This window comes from Cupressus sempervirens, chromosome 3 (assembly GCF_028749045.1).
Source record: "Cupressus sempervirens isolate cs-2001-9-10 chromosome 3, ASM2874904v1, whole genome shotgun sequence".
Classification (NCBI taxonomy): domain Eukaryota; kingdom Viridiplantae; phylum Streptophyta; class Pinopsida; order Cupressales; family Cupressaceae; genus Cupressus; species Cupressus sempervirens.
The window spans coordinates 848,824,860-848,843,093 of record NC_143120.1 but is presented as its reverse complement, the minus strand read 5'-3'; the positions used below and the strand labels follow the sequence as shown (position 1 = coordinate 848,843,093).

The 18,234-nt window shown below is 35.1% G+C and overlaps 1 pseudogene; it reads left to right on the top strand.

Annotated features, from left to right (window-relative positions):
- The first annotated feature begins 13,741 nt into the window (after positions 1-13,741).
- Positions 13,742-15,689, top strand: LOC149569436 (alpha-glucan water dikinase 1, chloroplastic pseudogene; annotated as a pseudogene).
- The last annotated feature ends 2,545 nt before the right edge of the window (positions 15,690-18,234 follow it).

The following is an 18,234-nucleotide window of genomic DNA, read 5'->3' as shown; positions in this document are numbered from 1 at the left end:
AATACTATGTTCAAATACACCTTAGAAGTAGAAAAATCCTTTGAGTTGTTGAAGAAACAAGTAGCCACCCAACCTATCTTACAATTGCCTAGTTTTGAGAAGCTCTTCACCATAGAATGTGATGCAAGTGGTTTGGTAGTAGGGGGAGTGTTGAGTTAAGAAGGTAGGCTAGTAGCCTTCTTCAGTGAAAAAATAAATGAGGAGAAGAATAATTATTCTTCTTATGACCTAGAACTATATGCCTTATTTTAGTCTCTTACGAAGTGGAGACATTATTTATTTCCCAAGGAATTTTTTGTATTCACTGATAACCAAGCCCTAAGTTATATTAACACTTAATACAAGTTAAGTAATAGGCATCTGAAATGAATAGAATACTTGCAAGCATTCACTTTCACAATCAAGCATAAGAAAGGGTAGATGAACAAGGTAACATATGCATTGACTAGGAGATTGTTAACTGTCCAAAAGATTCAACTAGAAAGCATTGGGGAGAGATTTTCAAGCATCTCTACAAGGAGGATGAAGACTTTGCAGAAGTATAAAAGGTATGTTATGATTTTGAGAACTATTTCTTCACAATGGGTTACGATTCAAGGGTAACCAGTTATGTGTTCCAAGAGGATCAATGAGGGAGAACCTCATTCAATAAAAACACAATGGGAGCCTAAGTGGTCACTTTGGTGTGAAAAAAACTCTAGAGTTAGTCCAACAATTCTACTATTAGCCAAGACTAGTCAAGGATGTGATTAGATATGTTGAACAATTCATAGTGTGTATGAAAGCCAAGGGTGGAATGAGAAATGCAGGTTTATATCAGCCCTTACTAGTCCCAAATAGTTCATGGGAGTGTGTAAGCATGAACTTCATAGTAAGTATGTCCAAGAAAAAATAAGGTTATGACAATATTTATGTAGTGGTTGATAGATTCAGCAAAATGGGGCATTTCATACCATGCACAATTACTAATGATGTTAGCCACATTACACACTTGTTATTTAAAGAAGTTGTGAGGTTTTATAGCCTCCCATTAAGTATTATGTTATATAGGGATGTGAAGTTCATGAGATACTTTTGGAAGACCCTATGGAGAAAAATTGGTACAAAACATTCATTTGGTTCAACCTATCATCCCTAAATAGATGGTTAGACTGAGGTTGTTAACAGAGGGTTAGGTAATCTCTTAAGATGCCTAACTAAAGAATATGAGAAAACATGGGATATTATCATTCCTCAGGTAGAATATGCTTACAATGACAATAAGAATAAAATTACAGCTAGAAGCCCATTTGAAATTGTGTATGGGATGCATCCAAGGGGTGTATGCAAGTTGGGAGATCTTGGAGGCATGGAATATAGGAGTGGACAAGCTGGGGACTTTTCTCAAACTATGAAAGAAATCCAAGAGTAGGTGAAGAAGAATTTCCAAGATAACACACAAAAGTTGAAAGACAAGGTAGATGAGAAGAGGAGAGATATTCTTTTTTTTATAGGAGATTATGTCATGGTGCACTTGAAAAAGTCAAGATTGAAAAAAGGTGTGCTAACCAAACTACAGATGAAGAGAGTGGGACCTAATAAAATCATAGCAAAATATGGAGCCAATTCCTATAATGTTGATTTTCCATCAGATTTGGGCATTTCTTCTATTTTTAAAGTGCAAGATTTGGTTCAATTCAAAGGTCCATTGTCTGATATTGCTCACAATAGCCAAGGAATCATTACTAATCTAGACCCTACAGTGGTCCCTTTACCAAAAAAGTTGGAAGCTAAGAGGGTGTTGGACTCCAAAGTCAAGAAACATACTAGGCATTAGGTGTATATGGAAAATCTCATGAAGTGGAGACACAAAGTAAATTCAAAAGAAAATTGGATTGCTAAGGTAGAATTCAACAAAGTGGGCATCTCCAAAGACATATTGTCCATAGGAGTGACATAATATTTCTTTATGGGGGAGTATGGTGTAGGGGTACCTAGGTAGGGATCATGGAAGACCTGGGGTTCCTAAGTTGTTTTGGCTTGTATTGGTACTATCCACATCACTAGGGTAACAAAGGGACTATTTTGGTCCTAGGTTGAGGTCCATTGGAATAGGAAGCTTTGATAGGCCTTAGTTGCCCTTAGTTGCAAGTATCCCCTTATTAGGTCAAATAGGGTATTTGTGTTATTTTGAGGGAAGAATGGCTAAAAAATGAATTTAATGTCCTTTTTCAATGTTTAAAAACCTTAAATAGGCTTTTTATAAAGTTTGGTGGGCTTAGGATCAAGTTTGAATGTCAAATTCAAAAAGTTGTAAAAGTTGTTGAAAAGTTGTCAATGTTGTCATTGATAACATTGACAACATTTTCTTTCTTAGGAGAAACTTGACATTTTTGGTTTCATAACTATTTGAAACCATTGGTATTAGACCTTGTTCAACTATTTAAGGCCATATTCGACTTCTTGTAGGGGTTGGGCTTAATCAGAAAGGTGTGTTTAGGGACTGTAACAGAGTAATATCAATGACAGTTCTTATTTTTTGAAGATTTTGGCATTTTAATGGATTGAAATTAGGAATGTAGTGTTTGGAAGTGTTAGGAAAATCCACCTTAAGATTCTATGTGGTATTAGTTTTCAATTTTTTGGGTTTCTAGTTAATTGTAAAAATTATTTTGTTTTTTTGCGTATTTGTTGTCCTGAATCAAGCAATTGGTAAAGATGGGGTCATAGATCCTCTTCCCACCATGGAATCTACACAGGCTCTTGGGATTAGGGATATGACTCCATTTACATATTCTATAGTGAAGGAGGGGCCTTAGAAAATAAGGGAGGCATTTTTATGGAGATTCCCTAAGTGAGCCAAAGTTGCACGTCTAGGGATCACGGTGGATTGCAGAAGTGTTAAGGAGGATTGAAGGCATAGATAGCTTCAATAAAATATTGGAGAAAGGTGGAATTATGAGTATAGAAGTCCCAAACCCAATAGGAAATTTTTATGAAATATTTTAGGAGGTAAGAGTGAAGTTTTTTCTAGACAGGCTTGAAAAGCCTTAAATGCTTGTTTTGAGGCGCATTTGTAGGCTATAATGTAAAGACAATTTGGGGGCCAAGATCTAGGAAATATTTTAGGTCTCTAAAAAAGATGTCTAGATCAATAATTAGCTTCCCCCCTTATTAAGGACTTCTTCAAGTTATTCAAGATTTTCATCAAAGGTAGGGCTAATTGCTTGTAGCCTTGTTTGGGAAGAATGTATTGTATTTTTTGAACTTGATTAGGGTTCTAATCTAAAAAGTGGTTTTAGGTCTTAGAAAGGGTTAAAATGACCTTTTAAAGGTCCATACCTATTGGAGGAAGAAATGGATGAAGTTGAAGTTCTTTTCAGTTGATGCTCACTAGTTGAAGGAGGTAGGATCTCATTGTTAAGATCTTAAGGAGGTCCTAGAATGAGTTGGGGTAGGAGAAAGACTAGTGTTACATTACTTAAATTTTGGAAGAGGGCATGCATCATTTCACATAATCTAAGCATTATTTTCCTTCAATGCATCCCTCTTCCCACTTCTAGACATAGATGATGGCATTGCGAACTAGGGTTTAACTTTGAACAATTTCATAAATTAAAAAACTCGATTCAAAGAGACTTTACACACTTACACAGTTTCACTAATGACATACACTAAAATATTCCATAATTTGCATAAATTTCTCTGTAATCACCTTGACATTACTATGGGGGTTCTAAATCATTGGAAGGATGTAAAAATGAACTCAAAATTGACTAAATATCTTCAAATGGTCAAAACAATCTTTTATCTAATTCTCTATACTTTTAGTAGGTAAATGTAAAGTACATGATAGATGTCTCAACTTGTACAAGATAACTGAGCATTTATACTTTGCTGCATTGCCTTAGTCAATATATCAACTTGGTCAACATAGGAGCGTAGTCCACACCATGACTTAATCAGAATCGATGTTGATACTAGTGTTTCAAATAAAATATGATCCAACTTATTATATGTGATCGTTACTTAGTTCACACTTCATACCTATCCTAATTTATCTCATCTCATGCAGATATGGACTTCACTACATCGCATGTTATGAACTGATGTATGATATATCATTTGAGATATAATTCCTCATATACCTTCTTTTCTTAGTTTGAGGTAGTGTGATCACTTGATCCATTGGATTGGGTGATCTTAGCATCAAATAGATCTATCATTATTGCCTTCATCCTTCTTTCTCTATGTTTGATTTATCTAATTTCTTGTCATTTCTAGATTAACAATACCTTTACCTTTGTTATTTTCATTGCTTGGTGCTAGTGTTCAAGTCCTACAATTTCTTCTCAAATGTCAAATCTTGTGACAACTATAACAAAATGTATCCATTCATCCAACTCTTGGATTCACCTCTAAAATGTGTCTTAATACAAATTTATGCAATGTGACCATATTCACCACATAAATGACAATTGTACCATTTTTTGTAATACCAATTGTATGAGTTACCTTTCTTAGGTGCATTTCTTCACTTCTTGGCTCACTTTATGTGCTAATTATGGGCCTCTAAATCAGCCACACACTTCAACATGATCTTTACATGTCAAAAGCATCCCAAAATAAACATGGGATTATCCATTTGGTTTGATCCAACAAATCAATCTATTGGCTTCTAACTAGATAGATTTTGCTATTCACTCTCAAAACAGAGAGGTCAACAACCATACCACCTAGCACAAAGGATTTAATCTAGATGAATGCAAGATTAAGCTCTAAATATATGCAAGTTAATCTAAGAATAAGGTAATAAAATTAATCTAAGTGAATGCATTGCAATCTATTTGAGAAAACATGCTAAAGCAATGAAATTGTGAATGTAAAGTACTTGAGTAAACAGACTGGCATTAATTCAATACTTTTCATGTGCATCCTTTAAAATGAGGAGTTGAAGGGCTCTTAGATAGAATCCTAGAATTTAATCAAAGATTGAGATCAAATTGAATGAACGGTTGAGAAAGATGAGAGTCAGTCAAAATAGAAAATTCCCATATGAAAAGGAAGTTAACTGATTGCTTACAAGTGTAATAAGGAGATAACTGATCTAATTCCATTTTTGATTTCAGTCCACTCAATATTTTCAATTCTGAACTGAAGAGAGAATAGAATAGGATTTTTTTATTTCAAAAGGTTAAATATGACTTCATAATTGAATAATCTAATTAATTTAATAATTAGAATGAGGATATATTAATTAAATCAAATATATTTAATTCCTCATGTGTATTAGCTAAAGGGGTGAATTTTATTTAATAAAAGTACTAAGACTTATAATTAAATTAAATTCAAGTAATAGGTTTAATTTAGCTAATTTGATCTTGATTTAGGAATTAAATAAAGCAAGTGATTAATATGGATTAGGGATTTTTTGCATTTGACACTTAGGTCGAGTAGAGATTATCAAAATTAGAATTGCCTAGTACAATATGACTTAAGTAAGATTGATAGACCAAAATTGGTTCAACATACCAATGTGCCAATTTAGGGGTATTACACTAACTAGTTAGATTTTTCCTTTGATATACATTCTTGAGCTCTATGTTCATACTTCTAACAGTTGTAGCAATATACTCCAAGTCTAGGTGCAACTGGTGTATTTCTAACTTTGGATCTACACTCATGTGCTTGATGTCCTTGTTTATTAGACTTAAGACAATTACTATTAAATTTGGGCTTAGAATTTTTCTTATCAATCTGTCTTTTGCAAACATTTGCTATGTGTCCTAGTTTTCCATAGTGATAACATTTAGGTTTACAGTGTAAGGAAACTTGCAAAAAAGAATATAAATGTTTCCACATAACCCATAATAGATCTAAAATAAACATGCAATTGAAATCCACATGCAAGAGAGTAGAAAACATGCCCACAAAAATGTGACATAAGATATACCCTGGGAAACCATAATTGAGGGAAAACCCCAGCCTCCAAAAGAATCCATCACCATGTATTATTTAGCAATAAATACCATTGAAATACAACCATAGAAGCCTTAAAAGCTATAGCCACTACCAACCAATCCATGTGAATAAGCATGAATCCACACATCCCATGCCATGCTTCCAACCTTCACAAATGCTCCATTGGCTAACTTGTCAACCCTTCTCATGCTTGACTCATTCCCTTTTTGTCTTCTTCTCTCTTATACAAAAACCACTCTTGTGGCTACATATATAGTAGCAAGTCCCACAAAACCACCAAGTGGTATTACATAAACCATGTGCTAAGACCATGTGCTACCTAACTCGTTGACCCCACATTTAATATTAGAATTTTAATTGTTTTCCCCAATATTAAATAGTTACATGAGATATTGTCACAATGTTACAATGCAACTCATCAAGTATATCCATTGGGAATCTTTACATGTTGCACATCCATCTAGGTGCAACATTACATAATAAAATAAAATAATACAATATAACAATATTATACAATGTGTGCAACACCCATTGATCTCCCACTTGTTGTATACATTGTGTTGTTGTAAATAAGTTTTTACTTATTATACTTTACTTAATTTTACTTAGGTCAATGCATTATTTTATTATTTCTTAGGTGAGACACTTAGGAGTTTGCATACTCTTATGACTTGCCATGTTGACAACACTAGAGTAAGCAATACTAATTTAGCACATGGTGTCTATAACAATAGAGTTTGCATAATTAATTGAGTTGTCATGTAGACAACATAGTTATTTGCACTCTTAATTAAGCACATGGTGTCTACAACATTATTTTTCATGCTACACCTTTGTAGGCTTATCCTCTCATTAGTACACTTACTCCTGTACTTAATGGAGGATAACCCACACCTGGTGGTTATGTGCCTGGTTGTATGACTTATCATGTTGCTAACTCCTAGGCATTCTAGAAGCATTCTAGAGGCCATTATATATAGGCACTCCCTGTGTACTTTGACATGGAATTGAATATCATATCGTCATACCGATCATACTCTTTTGGTCTACTGTTGTGCTTGTGCTTGAGTTCCTTGGTTTTGGGTGATTTTTCCCTAAGGAAAATTCTTACATGGTATCAAAGCTTGGAGAATTTCTCTTCACATAGTCGTTTGAGACCATTCTTGCTTCAGCACCTTGACCTAGATCCAGAGTATCTACAGACATTGGGAGCATCTAGAGCCAAAGAAGACCTCACCATTGCATCCAGAATCTCAACTTAGTGAAAATTGACTATAAATTTGCCTATATTGGGCCAAAGTCAATTTTGGGGCAATTTTTTTTTGCAAATTGGCACCTGAAGGCCCGATTTGTAATTCTGGAACTGAGTAGTGACACCTCGGCCCTGTGTGGAATATTCCATTCTAATTTGTGGAATATTTTATTAATTATTTTCTAAGTGGCTCACTACATTTCTGGCCAGCAACTCTGCATTTCCACGATCACTGCACAATACTCGAAGATCAAATTCTCAAACAATGGCGAGCTTCCTTCAGGTGATCTTCATCCAAAATCTACGGCTTTGTTATTTCAACATTGTGTGCTATTTTTTTAAACATCCCATACTGTGTTTCTCCACCGAATGTGGGATTAATACAAAAAAATTGTCCACTTATCGACGGCAATGAACTGCTTACACCGGCATAAAACTCACTATCACTGGCACTGACATAATACACACCATCGACAACAAGGAACACCTGACATAGTAGAAAAGGCTTCAACATTTATTTCTCGGGCATTGTCGATTAAAACCACCGGTAGCAAGAGACCCTCTGACATCAATTTAAATCTTTCTGGTCGTGACAACAAATCCTCCTACCAACCACATGCCGCCACATCACTCACATCCACTAAATCAGCAACGAATATAGTCAATGCCCTAGCAGTGGCACCTTATTAGACAAGAACACATGCCAAACCACCAACCTAGCCACATGTGTTTTTCATATAGTGTCTATACATCTGTATGGCCACTCTGCTACCACGTCATCTTGGGGAGGCATTTTTTTGCTGACGTTTGCAGTTCACTGTCCTAAAATTGACAATTGTCTAACCTTAATTAGGAGGCAAATTTGAACTATTGTAACAACCATTTAACCATCAAATTTAACCTCATCTTTTGCTGATCAGACCCCTCTCAAGATTCATTTTTGATTTGATAGTCCAACTTTGGGAGGCCATATCTTAGTCATCCAGGCTCCAAATTAGGTGCCATTTTTTTTTTTTTTTTTTGGCTAGAATTTCTTGAACTTTTCTATGGTGTAGTTCTTTTCTAGTTTTGGTTCACGAATATGTTAGAAATTGCATCTTTTGGTGACTATACTTATCCAATCCTATATTTTACAACTTCAATTGCTCCATTCGGGCTCATCTGGACTCGAAACTAATTTCCATTTTTTTTGAAAGTGCATTATTTTTCATCTACTTTCTAGATCTACAATTAGATTATAGGGTTGTGTGGACAAAAGTATCACTTTCAGAATTAGGTCTTTTTATGCATTGTAATGATTTAATATAACTTCATAATTGTTGTATATCTAAGATACATTATAATGTTCTAGTTTTGAACTCTGTAAGGAGGTTGTAAAAAGGAAAAATTAGAAGTCCACTAAGGCCAAAATTGGCAAGTGGCTATTGTAAACGCACTAAGTATAAAGTGCCAAAAGTATCTTTTTGAGGTGGTTTCTTGATTGAGTGAAAAAGGGGGGTGTTTTTTGGTGTTGTGTTCCTCTTTTCCTATTGTTTTCTATCATTCTTGCATCATGAAAAATTTTAAGGTTCCAAAATTAACACCACATAACTATGCTACATGGTCCATTAAAATGTGGTATCAATTAATGCATAATGAAGTTTCTCAATATGTGGATGGTACCCTTCCTAAACCAACAGGTGATCAAGTATCTAAAAGTGATATTAATCAAGTATCTAAAAGTGATATTAATGCTTGGGAATTGGCAGATAGGAAATCCCTAGGTGATATTATGTTGGGGGTTGAAGACAAAATCCTCTATCAGATTGAGAAGTACAAGACATCTAAGAATGCTTGGGATGCCCGAAAAAACCTGTATGATAAAGTGTCTAAGGAGGATGTTTACAAAATTGAAGATGAGCTTGTCTCCCTAAATCCTAAGATATTTGATTCTATATAGGATTTTATCATAAATGTGAACGAATTAATAATGGAGCTTGATGATAGTGGTAGTCCTATTAAAGATGACAGGTCAATCTATCTCATTCATAATAAGCTGCCATCTAAGTACTCCACAATTGTTTCTTCTTACAACACCACAAAGACTACATTAGGGGCTACCTATTAGGAAGTCACTTTTGATTGTTATGCTCAACTGTTGGATGATGAAGAAAAGAAGTTGCAATCAATGGGGATTCTCCAGTCATCCAAGTCTAAGGCATTGGTGGCCAATAATGAGGGTTCTCAAAATTCAATTGGTCAAACTTCAAATAAAGGAAAGGGAAAGAATAAGAAGTGGAAAAATAACACACAAGAGGATACAGAAAAGACAACACCACCTTCAAATCAACAATGCAAGTGTTCCTTAATTTCAAACAAGAAGGGGGACACTAATAAGGAGAAGAAAAAGTGTGCCTATTGCAAGAAGTTGGCTCATGATGAACATGAGTGTTATCATAAAAAAATAGATGAGTTGACAAACATCATAAAGAAACACAATGTTCCACTACCTAATTCTTATAAGGAGAAAGGATCTTCATTGTTAGATTCAAAGGGCAAAGGGCAAGCACTTATGACAAACTCAAGTTATTCAATGGAATAGATTCTTGACTCAAGTGCCTCATATAATATGGGTTCTTCAAAAGGAGACTTTTCTTCATTGAAGTAGTCTAAGGTACTACAAATCTTTGTAGGAGATAATAAAAAAATGGAAGTTGAAAGGAAAGGACATGTGGAGATGTAAAATGGAGAGTTCAAAGATGTTCTCTATGTTCCTAACCTAAGCTCTAATCTCCTCTCAATTTACCAAATCACTCAATATGAAGATGGAAATAAAGTTGAGTTCCTTCCAGATTTAGTAATGGTGCACAATCTCAAAGATGATTCATTGGTTGTAGTGGGAAAAGTTAATCATAACACAAGGTTGTATTCTTTCTCCCACTTTGTGCCTAAGTCTAATTCACATGCCTTGCTGACTCAATCGTATTCACAAATTACATTATGGCATGAGTGGTATGGACATCTTGCCTTTCGCCATCTTAATCAACTTTGCTCAAACAATATGGTCAAAGGTCTACCTACAATCAACTTTTCCCAAGGTTAATGTTCAACATGTTCAGTGGATATGTATTTAGAGGAGAATTTTTCTTAAGGGAAGTCTTCAAGAGCACCAGTTGTTCTTCAATTGGTTCACATGGTACTAGCAAATCCTTTTGCAGTGACATTAGTCAGCTAGGGTTGCTATATCCTCTCTTTCATTGATGACTTTTTAGGCTACACATGGGTCTACTTTCTTCATCACAAGAATGAAGTGTTGGACAAGTTTCTAGCCTTCAAGACTCGTGTTGAAAATTAATCAAGGAAAGCCATCAAAGTTCTTCTTATGGAAAATGAAACCATATATGTAAACACAAGACTTAAATAATTTTACAAACTTGAGGGTATTGATCTTCACAATCCACCAACATTCAATGTACACGAGACAAATGTTGCAACACTAAGGTTACAAACTCTTAATTCAATGGCAAGATGCATGATACAAGCTAAGTTTCTTGATCCTACACTTGAAGTCAAAGCTATAAGCAATGCCAATCACATACTTAATGTCTCCTCATAATGCCTTAGATGGAAAGACTCCTTTTGAGGCATGGTGCGACAGAAAACTAGTTGTGAAACACTTCAAAGTCTTCAATTGTCCAACATGGACAAACATATCTTCTAGGGAATGCAAGGCACCACCACCTAGGCCTTTTATTTTCATAAGATATGAAGATAATGTTAAGGCATACAGACTTGTGGATCCTGAGACACATGAGATTTTCATAGAGAGGAATTTTCACTTTGAGGAAAGTTCACCCAAGTTATTCTCTAATCCTCTCCGCACTTTATACATTATGGAAAATAATTGTAACACCGGTGATAGTGATTCAACAGATTTAGATATGTGGGATCCTGCTAACAATTGCAATTTGCAGTCACATCATCAACACATTCCACATGCATATATAGCCATAGTGATAGGTCCAGTACAACAGGGTACACCTAGTCTTCCACCTCCAGCATCAGTGGATGACTTCTTGATAGATATTTTAGGTTTGTTTGTGGAGTCCCACATAGCAGATTTGGGAGACATCATTGATGATATACATCTCTTTGATGAAGAAGATCCTTCTTCAGTTGTTGCAAGGGCTCACACTAACCCTCCTGTCCATTCTCTACATGATCAGTCTTCATAGGTTGATATGATTGTGGATCCTTATGTACAGTAGTTGTAGGAGGTATCTTTATTATTCGAGGAGACAATTAGTTCTTTGGAACATGTTCTACATTCATCCTTGCTAGATCTGACCATGTTCTTTTTCAGCAGTATTAGAAGGGGTGACAGTTAGTATAGAGACAGGGATAGTTGAGCAAGTTTCAGAGGCATCACTAATCTTCAGGATTGTTTCTACACATAGGGGAAGCATCTCATATGTACCTATGATATTGTTTCTTCCAAAGGGGAGGAACATTAGTAGTCATGGATCAGCTTCTACATACATTGGAGCAACTATCATTGATCAACATTCTACATTTGGGGGGGGGGGGGGGAGGACTATCTTGTCTCATTTCTTCTTCTTCTCTCTTAATGGAGGGACCTTTTCCTCTATTGGGATTGTGTTCTTCTCATTTTTCTCTATTGTAAATACTTGATGTATGTTGTAATGGGGGGTCTTGATTACTCCATCCATCCATGCATCTTGATTTTTCATCTCTCTTTTTGGGGGAGGATTTTTCGCATGAGGATTTCCCTCTTTCTCTGCTTTATGATAGATTGCATTGCATTTTGTTCATGGGTACCTAACATGGCAATCCATTATGCATTTCATCCTAGCTTTCGTAAGCTTAAGTGCATTTCCCTAAGTTGCACTTAAGGGGGGTGTTGGTGTAAATAAGTATTTACTTATTACACTTTACTTAAGTTTACTTAGGTCAATGCATTATTTTATTATTTCTTAGGTGATACACTTAGGAGTTTATGTACTCTTATGAGTTGTCATGTTGACAACACTAGAGTAAGCAACTCTAATTCAACACATGGTGTCTACTTCATTGGAGTTTGCATAATTAACTGAGTTGTCATGTAGGAAACACAATTATTTGCTCTCTTAATTAAGCACATGGTGTCTACAACATTATTTTTCATGCTACACCTTTGTAGGCTTATCCTCTCATCATCGCACTTACTCCTATGTTTAATGGAGGATAACCCACACCTGGTGGACATGTGCCTAGTTGTATGACTTATCATGTTGCTAACTCCTAAGCATTTTAGAAGCATTCCAGAGGCCTTTATATACAAGCACTCCTAATGTACTTTGATATGGAATTGAATATCATATTGTGATACTAATCATACTCTTTTGGTATACTGTTGTGCTTGTGCTTGAGTTCCATAGTCTTGGGTATTTTTCCCTAAGGCAAATTCTTACACATTGCATAGGGTCAATGTGTAGCCACATAAATGACCAAGAGAATGATCCCTTATAGTACATCCACCATCATGGATCAAATTACATGAAGGGCTTCATCCTAGTACCCACAACAAAATCAAAGTATCCAACATCTTAGACATGAATGATCTCACCTCCTATTATGCCATTGACACCGAACATACATAGAAGCCTTCCAAAGAGAAAGTCGACCAACTTGTCACATTAGAAGATCATAAAATCCTGTACCAATTGAAATGCCAAGCACAAAAACCTAATCCAAAGGTAATCACATGTATCAGTAGTTGTCAAAATATCCATAGCTGAAATAGCACCCACAACAAGTGTCAAACCCATCCAACTATCCATACCTCCAAATATATACCAAGTGAACCTCACATGACTGACATATCTAATCTATAACCTACAATTGTTACTAAAATTTTGCACATGTGAAATTTAAGTAGAAAAATAGAGAAACTACATGAATGTCATTATTTAAATCAAGAATGTCTTTGTATTATTCATCAAAAAATATACAACTGATATTTCCAAAGTTGTAATGAAATGAAAAGCTGAATATACATGTTTTCTCACACAAGTTGTGAGATTAGGTTTTATTGCAAAGAATGATTCTATCTCATTCTAGTGAAAGTACATAAAGAAATGAAATGAAGTAGCATAAGGGTCATAAGGAGCCAGTCATTGCCTAGTCATGACTAGTTTTTGCATGCTTGTGTTCTGGTTCAATCATTGCTCCAACTCTACAAGGTCCAAAATCCTGCAATTAATAGAGAATAATGAGTTAGATCATTTTGATCTAAGTAATGCTAGCTCACCTCCCCTCAAATGCAAAAGCATTTCATTCATGTTATACTTGCATAAAACTGGAAAAGGTATTAGTAATAAAGTGTCAAGTGAGAAATACAGAAGAAATGCAATGAACACAAAAACAAAGGGCAAGACAACAACATGGAACTAAATCATAATACTAGTGATATGCTATTGAGGCAAAGGATGATTCCTAAAAGAATCGCTGAGTGAGCATGCTATAGGGAAATTAGCTAGCAAAGATTTCATGGAAAGGGAAGAATATGAGGTAGCATGGAAAGATTTACAAGATGAGGCTACTAAGGGCATTTCTATTGAAGAGATTAGAGCACTCCTTCAGAGAGGTGCAAATTTGGGCGAGAGTTCAAATCAAAAGATCTCTAAAGATACACAAAAGAGAGTTGTTGATAGAGTAAAAAAGCCTACCACTCCTCAACGCATTCAACAAAAAAAGTGCGATGTGTTTCAAATACTCAATGAATTTCCAGAGAAAAGAGAAATTGTCAAAGTGTCTTCTATGGAAAAAAAACTCAATGCACTTGAATTGTGCTCAAAGGTTATGGAAGAACAAGATGTTGGATATGTTCTTCAAAAGAAATTATTAAAGTTGGGGAACAAAGACCTCCTGGTTCTTATAAAAAATCCACAAGGAAAAGTCCATGTAAGGATGGCCACCAATATGGAAGGACCACCTGTTCTACACTGGGGATTATCAAAAAATTCAGCCAGGGGATGGACATCACCTCAATTGGATATTTTACCTGAAGGATCAAATATTCTACAACTAAGTTGTGAGACAACGTTTAGCGAAGGGTTTTCTTTGGATCCATCTTTAAATTTTGTTGAGATTGAGATTCACGAGTGTAGCTTTATTGGAATGCCTTTTGTTCTTTGTTCAGACAATAATTGGTTTAGACTTCTATTTAGCCTGAGAAAAGAAGATACTAAATCAATAAAGGCACCAGGAGATGGAAATGGTATAGCTAAAAAGGTATTGAAAGCAATTACAAAAAAAAAGAGTGATGCAGAAAGGTCATTAATGCATAGGTTCAATAATGCAACAAAGTTGTTGAAATGGGCAAAAGATGAAGGTGAGCTTGGACTGGATGGAATCCTTGTTTGGATGAAATTCATGGAAACCAAGCAGCTTACATGGAACAAAAACTACAATGTAAAACCTCATGAAATTAGTCATGTGCAAGATAGTCTAATAGATTTACTGCAACAAATATATGGAGATCAGCCTCACAATCAAGAGATTGTATGCCTTGTTATGTCAATTTTTGGTCGTGGAGGTCAAGGTGATGTTGGATAATGTATCCAAGATGAAATCTTGGTGATCTAAGGAAACAATGACTGTGCAGGAGGAACAATGGAAGAGTGGCACCAGAAGTTACACAATAATACAAGTCCAGATGATGTAGTCATCTACTAGGCCCTTCTTGATTATATCAAGATTGATATTAATGTTTATTGGAAGACATTAAACTCTAATGGTGTGACAAAAGAACACCTTGCAAGTTATGATTGCAAAATTTGTTCAGAGCCTTGTTTCAGGAGTGATCAGAAGGAAAGTCTTATTCGTGATTTAATAGTATACATGAGAACATTGAAGGCAATTCACTCTAGTGCAGATCTTGAATCTGTTGTTGCAAATTGCATGGGTTATTCTACAAAGGGAAAAGATTTTATGGGTGGAGTTTAGATACACCCCATTGATGGATTATCTCCAGAACTTCTAGGATTTCTAAGATATGTTCTATAGCATGTTGAAGATAAGCATGTTGGCCCACTTCTGGAAGGATTATTAGAAGCATAGTTTGAGCTCCAACCTAACCTTTTAATGAAACATAATCAACTTAAGGATATTCTATTTTTAGATCTTGCTCTTGACTCAACTGTTAGAACTGCTATTGAAAGGGGATTCGAGGGGCTGAATAATGCCCAACCATCAGATATAATATACATCATTTCCAATGTTCTCAAAAATTTATGTTTATCATCAAATAATAATGAAGAAGCTCATCTACTACTTAAAAGACTGGTATCATACACTTCATTTGTGAAAATCTAAAGTAGATCAGTGGGCCCTTTATGCAAAGGCCATGCTCAATAGGAGAAGACTTGCTCTTACAGAGAAAGTTGAACACTACCAGAAGATCTTGCAACCAAGTGCTGAGTATCTTGGAGGTTAGTTTAGACCAGTGAAAACAATGGAGTTTGAACAACAAAAATGATAAATATTTTAATTAAAAGTTTCATATCCTCAACAATATTCTCATGGCAGCCAAAAGTAAACAACAAAATATGTAGAGAAACCCGAACAACAAATGATATGCATCAAAACATAGAAACCCAGAACAACATACCTGTCAAAAATAACTATGGTGGCTTCAAATATCAGAGTAATTCATGTATATCACCTCCAACAAGCTAAAAATGTATACCTCATGGCAGCTCTCCAACCCTAGCCACATTTTCCCCAATTTCTCCAGGGAAATGCAATGCAAAATAAATGATTTGGGTTATATCCTGCCCTTAGTCATTTTTTTTATAACTTTTGAGGTCTGATGCATTATGTGGGTTTTGCTTCCCATATTTATATGTTATGGGTTATGAGGGTTATGAATTTTAGTGTTTTTAGAAACACTTGTATCTTTTGCATAGTATATATAAAATAAAAATATATAATAGTGTTCTTATAAACTATTTTATATTTTTATTAGTGTGCAAACTTTTAAACATGTATTTCCATAAAATTCATTGTGTTGCTATTTTTAGCATTCAAGATAAATGTGACATGCCTAAACAATGGAAGGAATATAGGGGTTTGAAGGTTGAGTTTAAATTCATCATGGCAGTTGAGAAGTCATTTATGAGCAGTTGGAGTGTTTTAGGGGTAGTTTTGATGAGCTTTTGGGTTCTTTATTAGGTGGAGTGACTTTCTCCAAGTGGAGGGCTTCTTTTCAATGAGTTTTTGACTCCTATTTTTAGGCCTTTTCTAGATTTCGACCCAAGGGGTTGAATTAGCATTGTATTTTAGGGAGTTTTTGAACTTATTTTAGAGGAGTTCTGATTATGCAGAGAAGTTTATGTGACTACTATTTTGAGTCCTTAACCTTATTTGCATAGTTTGTAATTCATCTTGGGAAATTCAATACAAGTGACAACATTTGTGTTCATGTTATTTTGGTGTCAATTTGAACCTCCTTTCTTCCTAGCAATTTTTTGTGTGTGATGTCAGAATGATTTGATAGAATAATCTATGAATTGTAATTATTCCTTGCTATTATGTCTCATTCTAGCACCTAGTTGTAGGAAAGTAATTCTATCTGTAGGTTGTAATTCATGTTCTTAAAGGTGAAATTGGTTCATTCTTTGAATCTTATTACAAAATATTTATGCAGATTTTACAGAAAGAAGTGTTTTACATGTACTCCAAGTAGCTATCTGATCCTTCTCTATTAAGTGTGTTTGAGTTTTCATCATCATTTTGGTGTATCACCATCTCCTAGTTTAGGCTGTAGGTTTAGGTTCATTTTCAGCAATTTCTTCCCTTTTCCCTGAGTTTAAGTTAGGATCTTGGAAATATCACTGAATATCCAATAGGAGCCGACCTAGAATCTAGAGGTCTCGTTTCATTTGCATGTCCCACAAAGTGAAGTGATTCCCATGTTAAGTCAAAATTACTAAACTTTCAAAATCTAGTATTGGGTGCAAATTCTGATACTTAACAGCAATCACAAGTCTCAAGAGTAATACCTGCTACATATATACCAAGAATATCCCACTACAAAAGATAATGTCAAATCTATGACCAATCCACTCACAACATCTCAAAGAAGTGAATCAATGTAGTCTCAAGGAAATCCACAATACATAAACAAATGATCTGCAAGAACAACTCTCATAAAAAATCTCCAACAGTCTCCCAAGCTCTCCACAACCAACAAAGGAAAGAGATAATGGAATAACTATGTCATCTCTCACATGACATACATGAGCACAAACCAGTGATCACAATCTCTAACCAATCTCAAATCTAATGTAAGCAAAAATTGAACATCTAGGAAGATAACCAAGACTAAATAGAAATCATGAAAATCATAGCCTGTATCATGTCCTTCTGCACACACCTCTAAATGTAAACTTTGCAAGTGTGATCTCCTCCATAAAATCCCAACAAAAATCCACAACAACACCCAAACTATACCATATAACTAATCATGGATGTAAGCCTCTCACAAGAAGATCAAACTCATAAACCATTCCTAATCCAAGGAATATGCCCAATATAAAACTATTTCCTAAACTTAACCAGCATAACAATATATGTAAATGGAGATAACCAATGCTAAAGCATATCTTAAATGAACCCTCTAGAACTAAATAAAGTACCATAGATCAAGATCCATATCCATGAAAGACAAGCATAAACATAATGCAACTAATAAAAACAATGGGCTATACCTCTCAAGTAGCAAAACTGTCAAGTGGACCAAGAGTGGGGAATGAGAATGCTCATCAAGATATCCAAGTCTCCAATCAAGATTCAACTAAGAACAATCTCCTCTCAAGTCCATATCAAGTGAATGCCCCTCAGACTTCCTATTGAAACCAAACAATTGTCCCAATAAATACTTCTCTAATCCAAGAGAAATCAACAACAGCGCTATCTCTAAGTATCAATGAGCACCTGTAACCAATCAATCCATGCTAAATCCAAATTCAACATAGAAA